This window comes from Phyllobates terribilis, unplaced genomic scaffold, assembly GCF_046119375.1.
Source record: "Phyllobates terribilis strain yellow unplaced genomic scaffold, ASM4611937v1 Scaffold_12__6_contigs__length_324123572, whole genome shotgun sequence".
In the NCBI taxonomy this organism is placed as follows: domain Eukaryota; kingdom Metazoa; phylum Chordata; class Amphibia; order Anura; family Dendrobatidae; genus Phyllobates; species Phyllobates terribilis.
Window position 1 is genome coordinate 137,720,555 of NW_027362772.1, and position 16,589 is coordinate 137,737,143.

Consider the following 16,589-nt stretch of genomic DNA (forward strand, 5'->3'; position numbering starts at 1 on the left):
TCCCCCGGCAGTCTTTTAAAAGCCTAACAAGTGCCCAAAACGATAGTGACAGTGCTCAAATGACATGGGGACAGCATGGGGATCGCCCCAGGAAGCATTTCTGCCCCCCAGGTCACTGCTGTCAACAACGTGGTCAGAGGTATTAAGCCACTTTTACAGGCTCAAAATAAAACGTTCAAAAACGAAAGTGAAAGTGCTTTCCTGTGAAATATGTTAAGGATAGTGTTCAGCGATACCTTCCGATATCAGGAAATATCGTATCGGATTGGATCGGACCGATACCCAAAAAGTATCGGATATCGCCGATTCCGATACAGGAAACCAATGAAAGTCAATGGGACACAAATATCGGAATGAAAATAAACCCTTTCTTTCCTTGTAGGTTAATTCTACATGAAGGAAAACAACTAAGAATAATGTAGAATGTATTTCGCGAAAAGCCGGCAATTCATCAGCGGCATACACCGGTACCCGACAATTTACAACAGAAAGACTACAGCTTCACACATAGATTAGATAGATAGAAACATGTCAGTCACATATATATGAAGTACAGTGACAGTGTTGGTTACTGTACTTGTCATTTAGTGTAAAGGATTTATTTAAAAAAATAATTGTGTTTTCATGCACTGTCTCTTTAAAAAAGCCGGCCGGCAATTCAGCTGCGGTACCCGACAATTTATAACAGACAGAATAGAGCTTCACACATAGATTAGATAGATAGAAACATGTCAGTCACATATATAAGAAGTACAGTGACAGTGTTGCTTACTGTACTTGTCATTTAGTGTAAAGGATTTATTTAAAAATATAATAGTGTTTTCATACACCGTCTCTTTAAAAAAGCCTGCCGGCAATTCAGCATCTGTACCCGACAATTTAGAATAGAAGGAATAGAGAATCACACATAGATTATATAGATAGAAACATGTCAGTCACATATATATGAAGTACAGTGACAGTGTTGATTACTGTACTTGTCATTTAGTGTTAAAATAAAGGATTTATTTAAAAAAAAAGTGGCGTGGGGTTCCCCTTAATTTTAGTCTCTAGCGGAGGTTAAGCAGATGGCTGGGGCAGATGTTTGAAGCCTGGGAAGGGGGTAATACCCACAGAGCTTCTCAGGCTACTAATATCAGCCCCCAGCTGAATACCTAGCCTTTACTAGCTATTAAAATGGGGGACCCCCTCAAAAAAATGACGTGGGGTCCCCCCTAATTTAATAGCTAGCAAAGGCTAGGCAGACAGCTGGGGGCTGATATTAATAGCCCAGGAAGGGTGCCATGAATATTGGCCCCCTCCCAGGCTAGAAACACCAGCCGTCAGCCGCCCCAGAAATGGCGCATCCATAGGATGCGCCAATTCTGACACTTAGCCTTGCTCTTCCCACCGCCCTGTAGCGGTGGCAGTGGGGTAATAGGGCTGGGGTTGATGTCAGCTTATAATGCCAGCTGACATCAAGCCCAGTTTAGTAATGGAGAGGCGTCTATAAGACACCCCCATTACTAACCCCATAGTCAAAGTTAAAAAAAACACAAACACCCAGAATAAAGTCCTTTAATTGAAATAAACACACAATTATTTATTGTTCTAAATTAAACTATACTTACCATCACGCCCATTCCAGCTGAAGCCAGCGATCTCCTGCAATAAAAGAAAAATAATAAAGCAACCTCATCCTTACCTTTCCATGGTTCCCAGGACAGCTCCAGCTCTGCTACATCGAGATGACAGGCTTCACCGCAGCAGAATGCTGCCATCCAGCCTGTCATCCCGCAGACACTGAGAAGCGCAGGCTTGCTTGCGCTCCTCAGTGTCTCTCTGTGACGGCATCCAGATGAGCCGAGTTCATGTCCAATGAACTCGGCTCACCTCATGCACGTCACTGACAGCGTGGGAAAATTCTCCTGCACTCAGCGCTTCAGCATGAGAATTTTCCCACGCTGTCAGTGACGTGCATGAGGTGAGCTGAGTTCATTGGACATGACCTCACCTCATTCACGTCACTGACAGCGTGGGAAAATTCTCACGCTGAAGCGCTGAGTGCAGGAGAATTTTCCCACGCTGTCAGTGACGTGCATGAGGTGAGTCGAGTTCATTGGACATGACCTCGGCTCATCTTTATGCCGTCACAAAGAGACACTGAGGAGCGCAAGCAAGCCTGCGCTTCTCAGTGTCTGCGAGATGACAGGCTGGATGGCAGCGTTCTGCTGCGGTCCAGCCTGTCATCTCGATGTAGCAGAGCTGAAGCTGTCATGGGAACCATGGAAAGGTAAGGATGATGTTGCTTTATTATTTTTCTTTTATTGCAGGAGATCGTTGGCTTCAGCTGGAATGGGTGTGATGGTAAGTATAGTTTAATTTAGAACAATAAAGAATTGTGTGTTTATTTCAATTAAAGGACTTTTTTCTGGGTGTTGTGTTTTTTTTAAATACTTTACTAGAAATTCATGGTGGTCATGTCTAATATTGGCGTGACCCCATGAATTTCGGGCTTAGGGCCAGCTGATAATGCCAAGCTGGCCTTAACCCCTTTATTACCCAGTGAGCCACCGCACCAGGGCCCTGGAAGAGTTGGGTACAGCGCCAGAAGATGGCGCTTCTATGAACGCGCCATTTTCCGGGGTGGCAGCGGAATGCAATTTGCAGCGGGTGGGGCCCAGAAAGCTTGGGCCTCCCTGCGCTGCGGATTAGAGCCCCCAGCTGCCTAGTTGTACCTGGCTGGACACAAAAATAGGGCGAAGCCCCACGTATTTTTTTTTTAATTATTTCATGAAATTCATGAAATAATTAAGAAAAAAAGGCCTTCCCTATATTGTTGTGTCCAACCAGGTACAAATAGGCAGCTGGTGGTTGGGGGCAGCCCGTTCCTGCCTGCTGTACCTGGCTGGACACAAATATAGTGCGAAGCCCCACGTCAATTTTTTTTTAATTATTTCATGAAATAATTTTTTTAAAAAAGGGCTTCCCTATATTGTTGTGTCCGGCCAGGTACAAATAGGCAGCTGGTGGTTGGGGGCAGCCCGTTCCTGCCTGCTGTACCTGGCTGGACACAAATATAGTGCGAAGCCCCACGTCAATTTTTTTTAAATTATTTCATGAAATAATTTTTTTAAAAAAGGGCTTCCCTATATTGTTGTGTCCGGCCAGGTACAAATAGGCAGCTGGTGGTTGGGCGCAGCCCGTTCCTGCTTGCTGTACCTGGCTGGACACAAATATAGGGCGCCCACATCAATTTTTTTTTAATTATTTCATGAATTTCCTGAAATAATTTTAAAAATATTGACTTGGGGCTTCGCACTATATTTGTTTCCAGCCAGGTACAGCAGGCAGGAACGGGCTGCGCCCAACCACCAGCTGCCTACTATTTGTACCTGAACAAATAAAGTAGCACACTGTAACACTGAGTATATAGATGTGAAATATGAAATATGAATAGCATAACTGCTGTAAAAAATAGAAATAAATGAAAAATTTTTGAAAAAATTTTTTAGCACATGAAATATGGAAAATGAATAGCATTACTGCTGTAAATAAATGAGAAATCTTAGCGCATAAATTGGCCAATTCATGTGTACCTGACAGCCGCGGTAAGGCGTTTCTCGATGTCAGGACCTACCAATGTGAATACCTCTCTAAGAGACCTCCGTCTGCTTATGTGCGGGAAAGACAGATCCTGATGCATTTAAAACCACCTGCGGCATGGGGGTGGGGGTGGAGTGCTCAGTAGTGTTGAGCCACCCCCGTAGTGTTCGAGTTCGGTTCGGTTCGTCGAACACCCGTGTGTTCGCCGAACTGTTCGTCGAACTGTTCGTCGAACACCTTCGAACACCGTTAAAACCAATGGCAGGCAAACAAAAACACATAGAAACACATAGAAAACACCTTCAAAGGTGTCCAAAAGCTGACAAACTGCTCAGAAGACACAACTAACACATGGAAAAGTGACAAGTACATATAGTCATGCGAAAAGAAAAGAGGTGGAGGAGTAAAAGGAGGGGGAGACACAGATATAGGCATGTCATGCCCTTCTAAAATCCAAAAAGTGAGAAGCCGAGACGGCCAGTCCGCTCCTGCCCGTGCCACCTCCGTGTCGCCGGGTTTGTGCCAGAGCCGCGGTGAACCCTGATGGCCAGCCCCCCTCTCCCAATACTGGTGCCTGTCCGCTGGTGGGTCGAGAGAGCCCCCCTGTGGTGGAGGCAGCTCTAAGCTTTTTAATTTAAATTGTCCCTCTAATTTGAATGAATACACTTTAAATCCATTTACAAGGATCTATTGGAGGGCAAGTCTCATGCCAGCAGCCGCGTAATTCCAGCTCCAGTAGCGTCCACTAAAGCTGCTGCAGTTAAAAAGCTTTTATAAGGATCGAGCTCGGCTGTCCACCGCAAGGCATCCTAGTGCCAGTCCCAGCCCCTATGCCTTGGGGTGCCTCCTGATGCTCTTCACTAAGTATCCCGTGGTCCCGAAGCATTTCCTTTGAAAAAATTAAGTGTCCAAACTACAGGTGGTGTAGCTTGCTTAACAGCCGGGATAATCCGCTGACTAGCAGACACTGCTACTAGGCACAAAGTATTTCCTTCGCTAGATGCAGTTAAAAATTTGTAAGTAGATACTCTCGTTGGATGCTGAGAAAGCATTCCATAGAGTCTCCTGGCACGCCATATATGATTCTCTTAAAAAGCTTGGGGTAGGGGTCTAGGGGACCCTTTTATAGCCAAAATCACGGCCCTGTATCACAATACGTCACCTAGGCTGAAGATAAATGGAACTGTAGCACCGAGGGCTCGGTTGCTACAGACGTATTGCACCTCACCCAGAGGTGTGATATCTCACTCTCAGATAAGGATGGAGTGTGGATCAGGACCCGACACCTGCATGCATTACACCACATTGCCGTGGGGCAGGGCGACCAATATGCCCCTGAAATGGGCACGACAGTCCCTGTCCCTGGCTGGAGTGGGGGGAGGGAACACTGAGGAAGGGGAACCCTGCAGTGCAGGAGCAGGGAGGAAGCAGTTCCTGGGTGCATTGAGAAGGGAGTATAAAAGGTGGGCACCATCTTAGTTCAGTGCAGAGAAGTCTGAGCAGAAGTGGCAGGGAGCAGGGGCTCTGCATGAGCTCTGCTCCGGAGGCGGGCCTAGTAACAGAGGCCCAGGCCTGCAAGAGGGAGAAGGAAGGAAGAGGAGCGGAGAAGGCTCCAGGAACGAGGAATGAAGGGATCCCAGGGGTGCGGACGGGCGAGTCGCCACCGCACGCCCGAATCCACCTGCGTGGAGGGGTCAGGCCAAAGGGGGAGACCGGTCCCCGAACTAGTGGAGGCAGGAAACGACCCTCAGCTAGAAACCGGAGGCTCTGACATTTTATGTGGCGCAGCCCCTTGCTCCACCCGCTAGGAAGGCACCACATAGGGTCAGGGAAACTGGCGCCAAGTTTACCAAGAGGAGGCCCGAGGCAGCCGGACAGAAGGGTTGGTAAGAAAGGCCAGACAAAGGACACACAAAGGGGGTCCTGTGAAGCGCTCCAAAGTTATCTGGGAGTTGTCTGAGCCCCTCACCTGGTGAGCACAGTACGACGTGGGCAGCCGTTACCTGCAGACGTGGTCTGGATAATAAGAACTGTGAGTAAAGGCCCTGAACTGCATCACTGACTCCGTGTCGTTACTGCTGCTGCCCTGCACCATCACCCCCATCATCCGCATACACTGCCCTGAGGCTATACTCCTCCCGTGGGGAGTTATGCTACGCTCTGCTGCACCCACAACACCAGCCTTAGCGGTCTGCCCTGTAGCGGCGGTTCACTCTGACCGCAATCCACGGGTGGCGTAGTCAGACATTTAAACATCAAAACCACATAAATAGTTCCGCCACTGGTTTGACCGCCCTGAGCCACGGAACCGGATCGCCGCCACGAAGACTACAACCACCAGCATCCACCAAAAAGGGTCCGGCTCCGGGTGTCCCAAGGCCCAGGGGGTGCGTCAGAACATTTTCATCACCTTTCACAATCACCAATGGGACAAGGCAGGGATGTCCTCTGTCCCCTCTCTTATACATCCTAGTGACGGAGCACCTGCTCTCATCAATTCGCCATAACCCCAATATTAGGTGGATTGAGGTGGGAGGCACCGAGTACAAGTGCTCTCTATTTGCTGATGATGTCCTAGTATATATCACTCAATCACATATATCCATCCCTGCTGTTATGGCTGAAATAGATCACTTTGTTACATGGTAAAATTTTAAAATCAATGCAGCGAAGTCTGAGGCCCTCGATGTCTCCCTCCCTAAATCCATATAGGATTCCATCCAGTCCAACTTTCCCTTTGCCTGGCCCTCACAGGGTATCAAATACTTAGGAATTCCTATTCATAGAGACCTCTCCCATCTATGTTATCTTAATTTTGGGCCCTTTATTGAACAATTCCATACAGACCACGGTTGGCAAGTTAGAACTGTAAGATTCACTACGTGAACCACTGGTGTTTTGTGGAAAAGCACATGTACACCGCGTTCCAAATTATTATGCAAAAAGTGTTTAGGAGTGATAAGGGAAGAATTTGTTTGTTTGTCAGTTAAACTCATTGATGGTGATGTGTGTCAGGGCTCTTTATATCACTGTAAGCAATTGCAGACACCTGTGCTAATTAGTTTGGCAGGTGTGTCCAATGAAAGGCAAGACTACTTAAAAAGGCTCTCTCACATTATTAAGCAGCCTACATTTTCTGCCAAAATGGGAAAGAAAAAGGATGTGTCGGCTGCTGAGAAGCAACAAATTGTGGAGTGTTTAGGTCAAGGCATGACTACAATCAACACTGTGCGATGATCAGGATGAAGTGTCTTGGCAATCAAGAAGTATGTAGCTGATTCACAGTACACACGTGTGCGTGCTGATAAGGGCAAATTGAGGACTCTTTCCTACAGGCAATTACGTCAGGTTGAAAAAGCAGCGGCAAAAAAGCCTTGTCATAGCAGCAGACAAGTTTTTGAAGCTGCTTGTGCCTCCAACGTCCCCCGAACAACAAGATGCAGGGTCCTTCAGAGGTTTGCAGCTGTGCATACGCCATCCTGTCGACCTCCTCTATCCACTTCACACAAGCAGAAACGGCTCCAGTGGGCCAAACATTACATGAAGACTGATTTCAAAACTGTTTTGTTCACGGATGAGTGCCGTGCAGCGCTCGATGGTCCAGATGAATGGAGTGGAGGATGGCTGGTTGATGGACACCCCACGCAAACACGGCTACAGCGCCAACAAGGAGGAGGTGGAGTAATGTTTTGGGCTGGAATCATGGGGAGAGAGATTGTCGGCCCCTTTAGGATCCCTGAAGGCGCTAAAGATGAACTCCATAATGTATGTGGATTTTCTCAAACAGCACTTCCTGCCATGGTTCAAGAAGAAGAACCGTGTATTTCACAGCAAGATCATTTTTCTGCATGATAATGCACCATCTCATGCTGCACATAAAACATCTGCATCTCTGGCTGATATGGGCATAAAAGGGGACAAACTTATGGTGTGACCCCCATGCTCCCCTGACCTCTACCCCATTCAGAACCTTTGGAGCATCATTAAAAGGAGTGTCTATGATGGCGGGAGGCAGTTCACATCTAAGCAACAGCTCTGGGAGGGTATTCTGTCCTCATGCAAAACAATTGAAGCAGAAACCATCCAAAACCTGACAAATTCAATGGACGAGAGAGTTCAGAAGCTCCTTTCGAACAAGGGGTCCTATGTGAAAATGTAACATCACCTAGAATAAAGTTTTGAGTTGAAAACTGTTTGATTTCAGTTTCTAACAACCTGCTAATGCTTATAATTTCAAAAATGACCATTTTTTTGGTCTTTATTAAAATGAAAAGGTTGATCGAAAAGTTTGGGGGATCTAAGAGTGTGGCAACCCAGTAGTCATGATTACTTCGAATTCTGACAATATGAGGGTCATGCTGCAGGTAGTGCAGCAAGAAGGCACTTATGTGTCTTGCGCATCTCGGAGCCCCAAAATTATTTTCCGGGCTAGATGCAGCTAAAAATTATTTTTAATTTTAAATCTGGTGAAGCTTATTATAGATGGCCTAATAGGATCAGTGCTGCACACTGCTACAAAGCCCAAATTATTTTCCAGTCAAGATACAGATAAACATGATTAGTAATTTGAAAGCTTAAAACGGTTGGTAGGGTGATTTTAACCAATCATCAAGCTTTTACTCTCCCCAGGATGACACAGGGGTAGAAAAGTCGTTTCGGATCCATGATTTGTTCATCTTTATGAACGTGAGTCTGTCTACATTATCAGTGGAGAGCCGCGTGCGCTTATCTGTCAGCACACCACCAGCAGCGCTGAACACACGTTCAGACAGAACGCTGGCTGCGGGGCATGACAAGATCTCCAAGGCGTAAGTGGCTAGCTCCGGCCATTTATCCAGATTGGAAGCCCAAAAAGAGCAAGGGTCCAGTGACACAGTCGTGGCTTCAATGTTTACTTGGAGATACTCCTGTACCATCGTCTCTAGGCGTTGACTATGTGTCAGACTTCTTGTCTCCTGTGGCCTTGCAAAGGATGGGCTAAAAAAGTGGTGAAATGATTCCGCAAAATTGATGTTACCAGCAGATACTGTGGTTCTGTTACGGTTTGAGTGCTGAACACTTGACGGTCCCATGGTTGGCAAGTTGGAACTGTGAGATTCACTACGTGCACCACTGGTATTTTGTGGAAAAGCACATGTAAGATTCTGCAACAGTCTCTGCTGATACTCCTGCATGCGTGCATCCCTTTCTATGGCAGGAATAATTTCTGCAAATTTACTTTTGTACCGGGGATCTAACAGTGTGGCAACCCAGTAGTCAGGATTATTTCTAATTCTCACAATTCGAGGGTCATGTTGCAGGTAGTGCAGCAAGAAGGCACTCATGTGTGTTGCGCATCCAGGAGCACCAAGTCCCTGTTGTGTTGGTGGCGAGGTAACAATCATGCTTCCTTCCTCTGTCCTCTCCCCTCAACCTCGCACAACAGAAATGTGATCAAGGTCTCCCTCATCTGATGAGTCTTCCATCAGTTCGTCCTCCACTTCTTCCTGGGCTCCTGCACCTTCCTCACTAGTTTGGCTGCTACCATGCGCCCTGGTAAAATCATCTCCCCCACCCTCACATGCCTGCCGCCCTGGTGCTGCCGACCGTCTGGACCTTGCAGATGTTAGCCCTTCCGCATACAAGTCCTCCTCCTCTACTTCCTCCACCTCCTCTTGTGCCACCACCTGACTCCGAATTCTGTTTAACATGTGCTCCAGCATGTAAATCACCGGAATAGTCATGCTGATAATGGCATCGTCAGCACTAAACATCTTCGTCGCCATTTCAAAACTGTGCAGAAGGGTGCATAGGTCCCTGATCTGAGACCACTCCTCCAGCGTGATTTGCCCCACCTCTGAATCTCGTTGGCCCAGGCTATACGTCAGAACGTATTGCACCAGGGCTTGTCGGTGCTGCCACAGTCGCTGCAACATGTGCAGAGTTGAATTCCACCGGGTAGGCACATCGCATTTTAGCCGGTGAAGTGGCAGGCCCAACGACTTCTGTAGAGATGTAAGTCGCTGAGCTGTGGGATGCGAACGGCGGAAGTGAGCACACAGCGACCGTGCCCTCTGCAGAAGGCCATCTAGTCTGGGATAGTGGGCTAAAAATTGCTGGACAACCAGGTTCAACACGTGAGCCATACAAGGCACGTGTGTGACATTGCCCCGGCGAAGGGCCGCACCCAGGTTTGCAGCATTGTCGCACACGGCCTTCCCTGGTTTCAGGTCCAGTGGAGACAACCATTCATGAAATTGGTTCTCCAGAGCTGACCACAACTCCTCAGCTGTGTGACTCACATTTCCCAGACATTTCAATGTAAAAACCGCCTGATGACGTTGAGCCCTACTGCCAGCATAGTAAGGAGGTGTGCAGGATCCCTTCTGCGCAGTTAGAAAGCTTGTGGCATGACCAGACAGGCTTTGGGTGCAGGTGGAAGACCGAGAGGAGGTTGAGGAGGCAGAAGCAGTGGAGGAAAAATGACATAAAGAGGATTGACGCACAACTCGTGGGGACGGCAAGACTTGGACAGCAGCCCCTTGTCCTGCTGTCACCATAGTTACCCAGTGCCCAGTCAGCGACATGTAACGCCCCTGTCCATGCCTACTCGTCCAAGTGTCTGTGGTGAAATGCACCCTGTCACACACAGAGTTTCTCAAAGAAGCGGTGATGTTGTGTGCGACATGCTGGTGGAGCGCAGGCACACCTTTCTTTGAGAAGTAGTGCCGACTGGGCATCTGGTACTGGGGCACTGCGACGGACATAAGGTCTCGAAAATCCTCTGTGTCCACCAGGCGGAAAGGCAGCATTTCTGTAGCCAAGAGCTTGCAGATGGTGAAATTCAACCTCTTAGCTTTCTCATGGCTAGGAGGAAATGGTCTTTTACTTGTCCACATCTGAGGGACCGAGGGCTGGCTATTGTGCTTAGACGGGGTTGATAAGGGTGTCCCCGGCAAACTGCCGGTCAGTGAGGAAGATGCAGGCGGACATGTTAGGTTGCCTTGATCCAAAGGTGGTGCTATCGATGTCGGACAGCGCTCAAGACCAGCTGGTGTTACCACCTCCAAAGAAAATGATGACCTGCCAATCACGCTGGCTGTTGCGGGTAAAGAGGTGGCAGGTCTGCGCCCCAAAACAGGTGTGACTGCTGTCCCCCCAGTCACAGAGGATGAAGAGGCCGCGGATGCACAAGATATGGCAGACGGTGGTTGGCCCGGCCGGCTAGACCGCATTGTAGCACACTGAGCTTCCCACTGCAACTTATGCTTCATGTCCATGTGCCGGTTCATGCATGAAGTACTCAAACTATGTATTTTTTGGCCTCTACTTAGCTTTTGCTGACAAATGTTACAGATAACACGAGTTGGGTCATCTTTATCGATCTGAAAAAATGCCCAGGCTATGCAAGGCTTAGCACCCATGCGACCTGAAGAGCCACCACGACTTGTGGTGAGAGGCAGAGTTGTGTTTGAGGATGCAGTTGTTGACGTGCTTCCAGTACTACGTCTCTGTCCAGGAAGGCGCAACCTGACCTCGTCATCACTAGCATCTTCCTCCACCTCCTCTGCTGACCTCATCTCTTGGCTGACTGTGGGTTGACAGTAAGTGGGATCTCCGACCTCATCATCATCACCCTGTGCGTTATCACACCCGTCGTCCTCAGAGCCAACCTGTTCCTGCCCTGACAAAAAACTAAAGTTGTCGCTCCAATCAGGTATTTGAGTCTTATCATCGTGACGCGCCCCCTGGGACATATTCCTTTTTGAGGGGAATACCCGGCACCGGATCAGATGGGGGGGTTGTAGTCTCCGAGCGGCTGTGACCCGGCCCGTGCCCAGGGCGTCAAGCTCAGTGTTATGTGGCAGTCCTACAGATGTTATTAAGAGTTCTTTTGTGTCGACTACGCCACCCGTTGTGATGCGGTCACTGTGGCCGCCGCTGCAGCAGGGTCCGCTGAGGCTGATGGTGGGTGCGCAGCTTGGTGGGATAACCCCCAACGGGAGGGGTATAGCCTCAGAGGGGACAGGCGCAGAGGATGGGGGTTGTGGTGGTGTAGTGCAGACGGCAGTGAAGACAGAGTCGGGTTGTGCAGTTAAGGGTGTTTACTTACTGCAGATGTTGTACTGGTCACTCCAGCTGCTAGTGACCACCCGAGCCGTGCTGCGTCCACCAGGTCCTGGATCCAGCCAACCCCCAAACAAGTCCGGAGCGTGGCCCTGAGCTCTCTTTCTGTCCCGTTCTCTGGCCGTCCCCACCAGTAATCCACCTAGGTCCAGCTCCCTCGGGCCTTCTGTTGGGACACCCTTGGCCCTGGGTTCCCTGACCCTTCATGTGGTGTGCCTTCGGGGTGGATGTGATGGGTGACCGTGGCAGACGCTGCCCACGGTCTCCGGTCTCTGGCTGGGGAATGTTTTTACCCCCACCAGCTTGGGTTCCGGTACCCTGATGCCGACTCTTCACCCGGTGCTTTTAGTTGGGATCTCAGAGTCCTTCTCTGCTGTGCTCTGGGTCTCTCTCTTTTCTCCTCTCTCACTCTGGGTCTTGGTCTTTCTTCTCTCCTCTGCTCCTGACTTGTTCTCTGCAGCTGACTCTCTGCATCTGATCCTCTGCATCTGACCCTGATCTTTGTTGGTGCCCACCTTATATACACCCTCTATGTGTGAGCTCAGGTGACCAGCACCCAATGAGCTCCTATCTTTACCCAGGCTGCTCCCCCTATCTGCCCCTACACTACTTGGGATGTACCACCCCCCTCCCACTCCAGCCAGGAACAGACTCGGTCGTACCTGCACATTTCTAAGTGGGAGTACCGTTGGTCTGTTCCCCGGAAATGGGATGTATGTAGTGCATGCAGCCTACCGAGCTCAGTTCCACTCTCCATCCTTACCCGGGAGTGGAATATCACACCTCTGGGTTGAGGTGCAATACCCCTGTAGCAGCCGAATCCTCAGGGTGCTACAATCGTCTTCCTCATTGTCTCCACCAACAGGAGTTACAGTTTGGGAATGAGGGTCTACATTATGGTCAGAACCTTCTGCGTCTGGTCCTGGATCCGACTCATAAAGATTCTGGGCATCAGTGCAGATCATTTCCTCGTCTGGATTCACAGAAGCGCTGGAGTCGACCTCTGATTCCCAGGCTATAGTATGAGTAAACAGCTCTGCAGACTCAACCATCTGTTCTACCTCATACTCAGACGGGCAGCTGGAGATTTGGGAGCTGTGAGGAAGCAAGTGCGATTTGGGTGACACCTTTGAGGACTGGAGTATTTGTGATGTTGAAGTTGATGTGGAGGAGAGCCCACTTAAAGGAGCACTTGATATCCGTTGAAGCATCTGCTGTTTTTGTGCCTCATCTGGAATTTGTAGCGATTGGCGTGGCCGTAAGAAAGGGATCTTATCACATTGTCCGCTAAAAGAAGTAGACATTTTAGTTTGGCTGGAAGATGGTCTTTCTTCTGCACCTACCCCACGGACACAACCTTTTTTCCCCTTCCCAACACGCCTATTCCCCTTTCCACCAGCAGCAGGCCTTTTTCCACTCATTTTGGTGGTTAACTAATTCACAACTCTGGAGTTGTTTGCACAAAAAAACAATGGATGGTAACCGAGCAGAGCTGAGTGGCTAAACTGTGGTATTAGGCCAAAACTATTGGCTGGGTTAGATGCAGAAAAAAATTATTTTTAATTTGCAACCTGATGGAGGTCAGTATAGATGGACTAATAGACCAAGTCCCACACACCGCTAGAAGCCCAAATATTTTTTCAGAGCTAGATGCAGAAAATTTTTTTATTCAATTTGCAACCTGATGGAGGTCAGTATAGATGGACTAATAGACCAAGTCCCACACACTGCTAGAAGCCCAAATATTTTTTCAGAGCTAGATGCAGAAAAAAATTATTTTTAATTTGCAACCTGATGGAGGTCAGTATAGATGGACTAATAGACCAAGTCCCACACACTGCTAGAAGCCCAAATATTTTTTCAGAGCTAGATGCAGAAAAAAATTATATTTAATTTGCAACCTGATGGAGGTCAGTATAGATGGACTAATAGAACAAGTCCCACACGCTGCTAGAAGCCCAAATATTTTTTCAGAGATAAATGAAGAAAAAAATTATTTTTAATTTGCAACCTGATGGAGGTCAGTATAGATGGACTAATAGACCAAGTCCCACACACTGCTAGAAGCCCAAATATTTTTTCAGAGCTAGATGCAGAAAAAAATTATTTTTAATTTGCAACCTGATGGAGGTCAGTATAGATGGACTAATTGACCAAGTCCCACACACCGCTAGAAGCCCAAATATTTTTTCAGAGCTAGATGCAGAAAAAAATTATATTCAATTTGCAACCTGCTGGAGGTCAGTATAGAAGGACTAATAGAACAAGTCCCACACACTGCTAGAAGCCCAAATATTTTTTCAGAGCTAAATGAAGAAAAAAATTATTTTTAATTTGCAACCTGATGGAGGTCAGTATAGATGGACTAATAGACCAAGTCCCACACACTGCTAGAAGCCCAAATATTTTTTCAGAGCTAGATGCAGAAAAAAATTATATTCAGTTTGCAACCTGATGGAGGTCAGTATAGATGGACTAATAGAATGATGCTATGCCCAAAAGATTTTACTTCACTAGGTGCAGTAAAAAAATTGGTATTCTATACACAGGTGGTATATCTTGCAACACAGATAGGCTACTCCACTGACTAACACACTCTGCAATAGGCCAAAAAGGATTAGCTTTGCTAGATTCAGCCAAATGCTGTGAAAAAAACTTGCACAGCACTGGCACAGACCTGCCTGGCAAAAACTGATAGGAACTGATGTAACCTAGTCCTGAAAAGGACTCCAATTACAATTAGTCTTTACTCCCACAATCTATCTATTTAAGAGCACAGACCTGCCTGATAAAAGTCGTAGGAAATGCTGTAACCTAGTCCTTAAAAGGACTGCAATCACAACTATTCCCTACTCCCAAGCTATCTGTATATTTGTGCGAAAATTGGCTTGAAATTAACAAGGTATAGCGCACACAGCAACAGCGGTGCCGTCTAACACGCAGCTGCAGCAGTGAGAAAATGGTGGCGATGGGAAAAATGGCTTGGTCTTATAGGGCAAGGACATGTGACATACACTGCCAATGACACATGCCCTTGCTTGTGTGAAAAAAAGCACTTCGCTCCGTGTGTGCGCTGCTGATAGGCTGACAGATTGCACCTCCCCACTGCAAATGCGGGAAAGAGAAAAAAAAATGGAGATCTTCATTGTTCCTGCAGAGATCCATCCCCTGCCCCTCTCCCCGCCCCGCTGTACACTCAAACTGCGTATTAACATTAATTTTCATCATTACTGAGAAAAAATCCAGTTATGATTTTGGTGCACGAACAGTTATCGAACATAACCTCGAACAGCCGAATTTTTCTCAAATTGTTCGTGTTCGCCGACCGGCTCGAACACCGCCCAAAACAGCTCGAATTTGAGATTGGCGAACAGTTCGAGTAGAACAACGCTCATCTCTAGTGCTCAGTCAACGCTAAATCTAGTAACAAAGTGAATGACGGAACTTCCACTACAAAAACTAGGTATGAACAGGTGCTTACTAAGAGCAGCTACCTCCATGTATAATGAACAAATAAAGTAGCACACTGTAACACTGAGTATATAGATGTGAAATATGAAATATGAATAGCATAACTGCTGTAAAAAATAGAAATAAATGAATAATTTTTGAAAAAATTTTTTAGCGCATGAAATATGAAGTATGGAAAATGAATAGCATTACTGCTGTAAATAAATGAGAAATCTTAGCGCATAAATTGGCCAATTCATGTGTACCTGACAGCCGCGGTAAGGCGTTTCTCGATGTCAGGACCTACCAATGTGAATACCTCTCTAAGAGACCTCCGTCTGCTTATGTGTGGGAAAGACAGATCCTGATGCATTTAAAACCACCTGCGGCATACTTTATTTGTTCATTATACATGGAGGTAGCTGCTCTTAGTAAGCACCTGTTCACACCTAGTTTTTGTAGTGGAAGTGCCGTCATTCTCTTTGTTACTAGATTTAGCGTTGAATGAGCACTCCACCCCCACCCCCATGCTGCAGGTGGTTTTAAATGCATCAGGATCTGTCTTTCCCACACATAAGCAGACGGAGGTCTCTTAGAGAGGTATTCACATTGGTAGGTCCTGACATCGAGAAACGCCTTACCGCGGCTGTCAGGTACACATGAATTGGCCAATTTATGCGCTAAGATTTCTCATTTATTTACAGCAGTAATGCTATTCATTTTCCATACTTCATATTTCATGCGCTAAAAAAATTTTTCAAAAATTTTTCATTTATTTCTATTTTTTACAGCAGTTATGCTATTCATATTTCATATTTCACATCTATATACTCAGTGTTACAGTGTGCTACTTTATTTGTTCATTATACATGGAGGTAGCTGCTCTTAGTAAGCACCTGTTCACACCTAGTTTTTGTAGTGGAAGTGCCGTCATTCTCTTTGTTACTAGATTTAGCGTTGACTGAGCACTCCACCCCCACCCCCATGCCGCAGGTGGTTTTAAATGCATCAGGATCTGTCTTTCCCACACATAAGCAGACGGAGGTCTCTTAGAGAGGTATTCACATTGGTAGGTCCTGACATCGAGAAACGCCTTACCGCGGCTGTCAGGTACACATGAATTGGCCAATTTATGCGCTAAGATTTCTCATTTATTTACAGCAGTAATGCTATTCATTTTCCATACTTCATATTTCATGCGCTAAAAAAATTTTTCAAAAATTTTTCATTTATTTCTATTTTTTACAGCAGTTATGCTATTCATATTTCATATTTCACATCTATATACTCAGTGTTACAGTGTGCTACTTTATTTGTTCATTATACATGGAGGTAGCTGCTCTTAGTAAACACCTGTTCACACCTAGTTTTTGTAGTGGAAGTGCCGTCATTCTCTTTGTTACTAGATTTAGCGTTGACTGAGCACTCCACCCCCACCCCCATGCCGC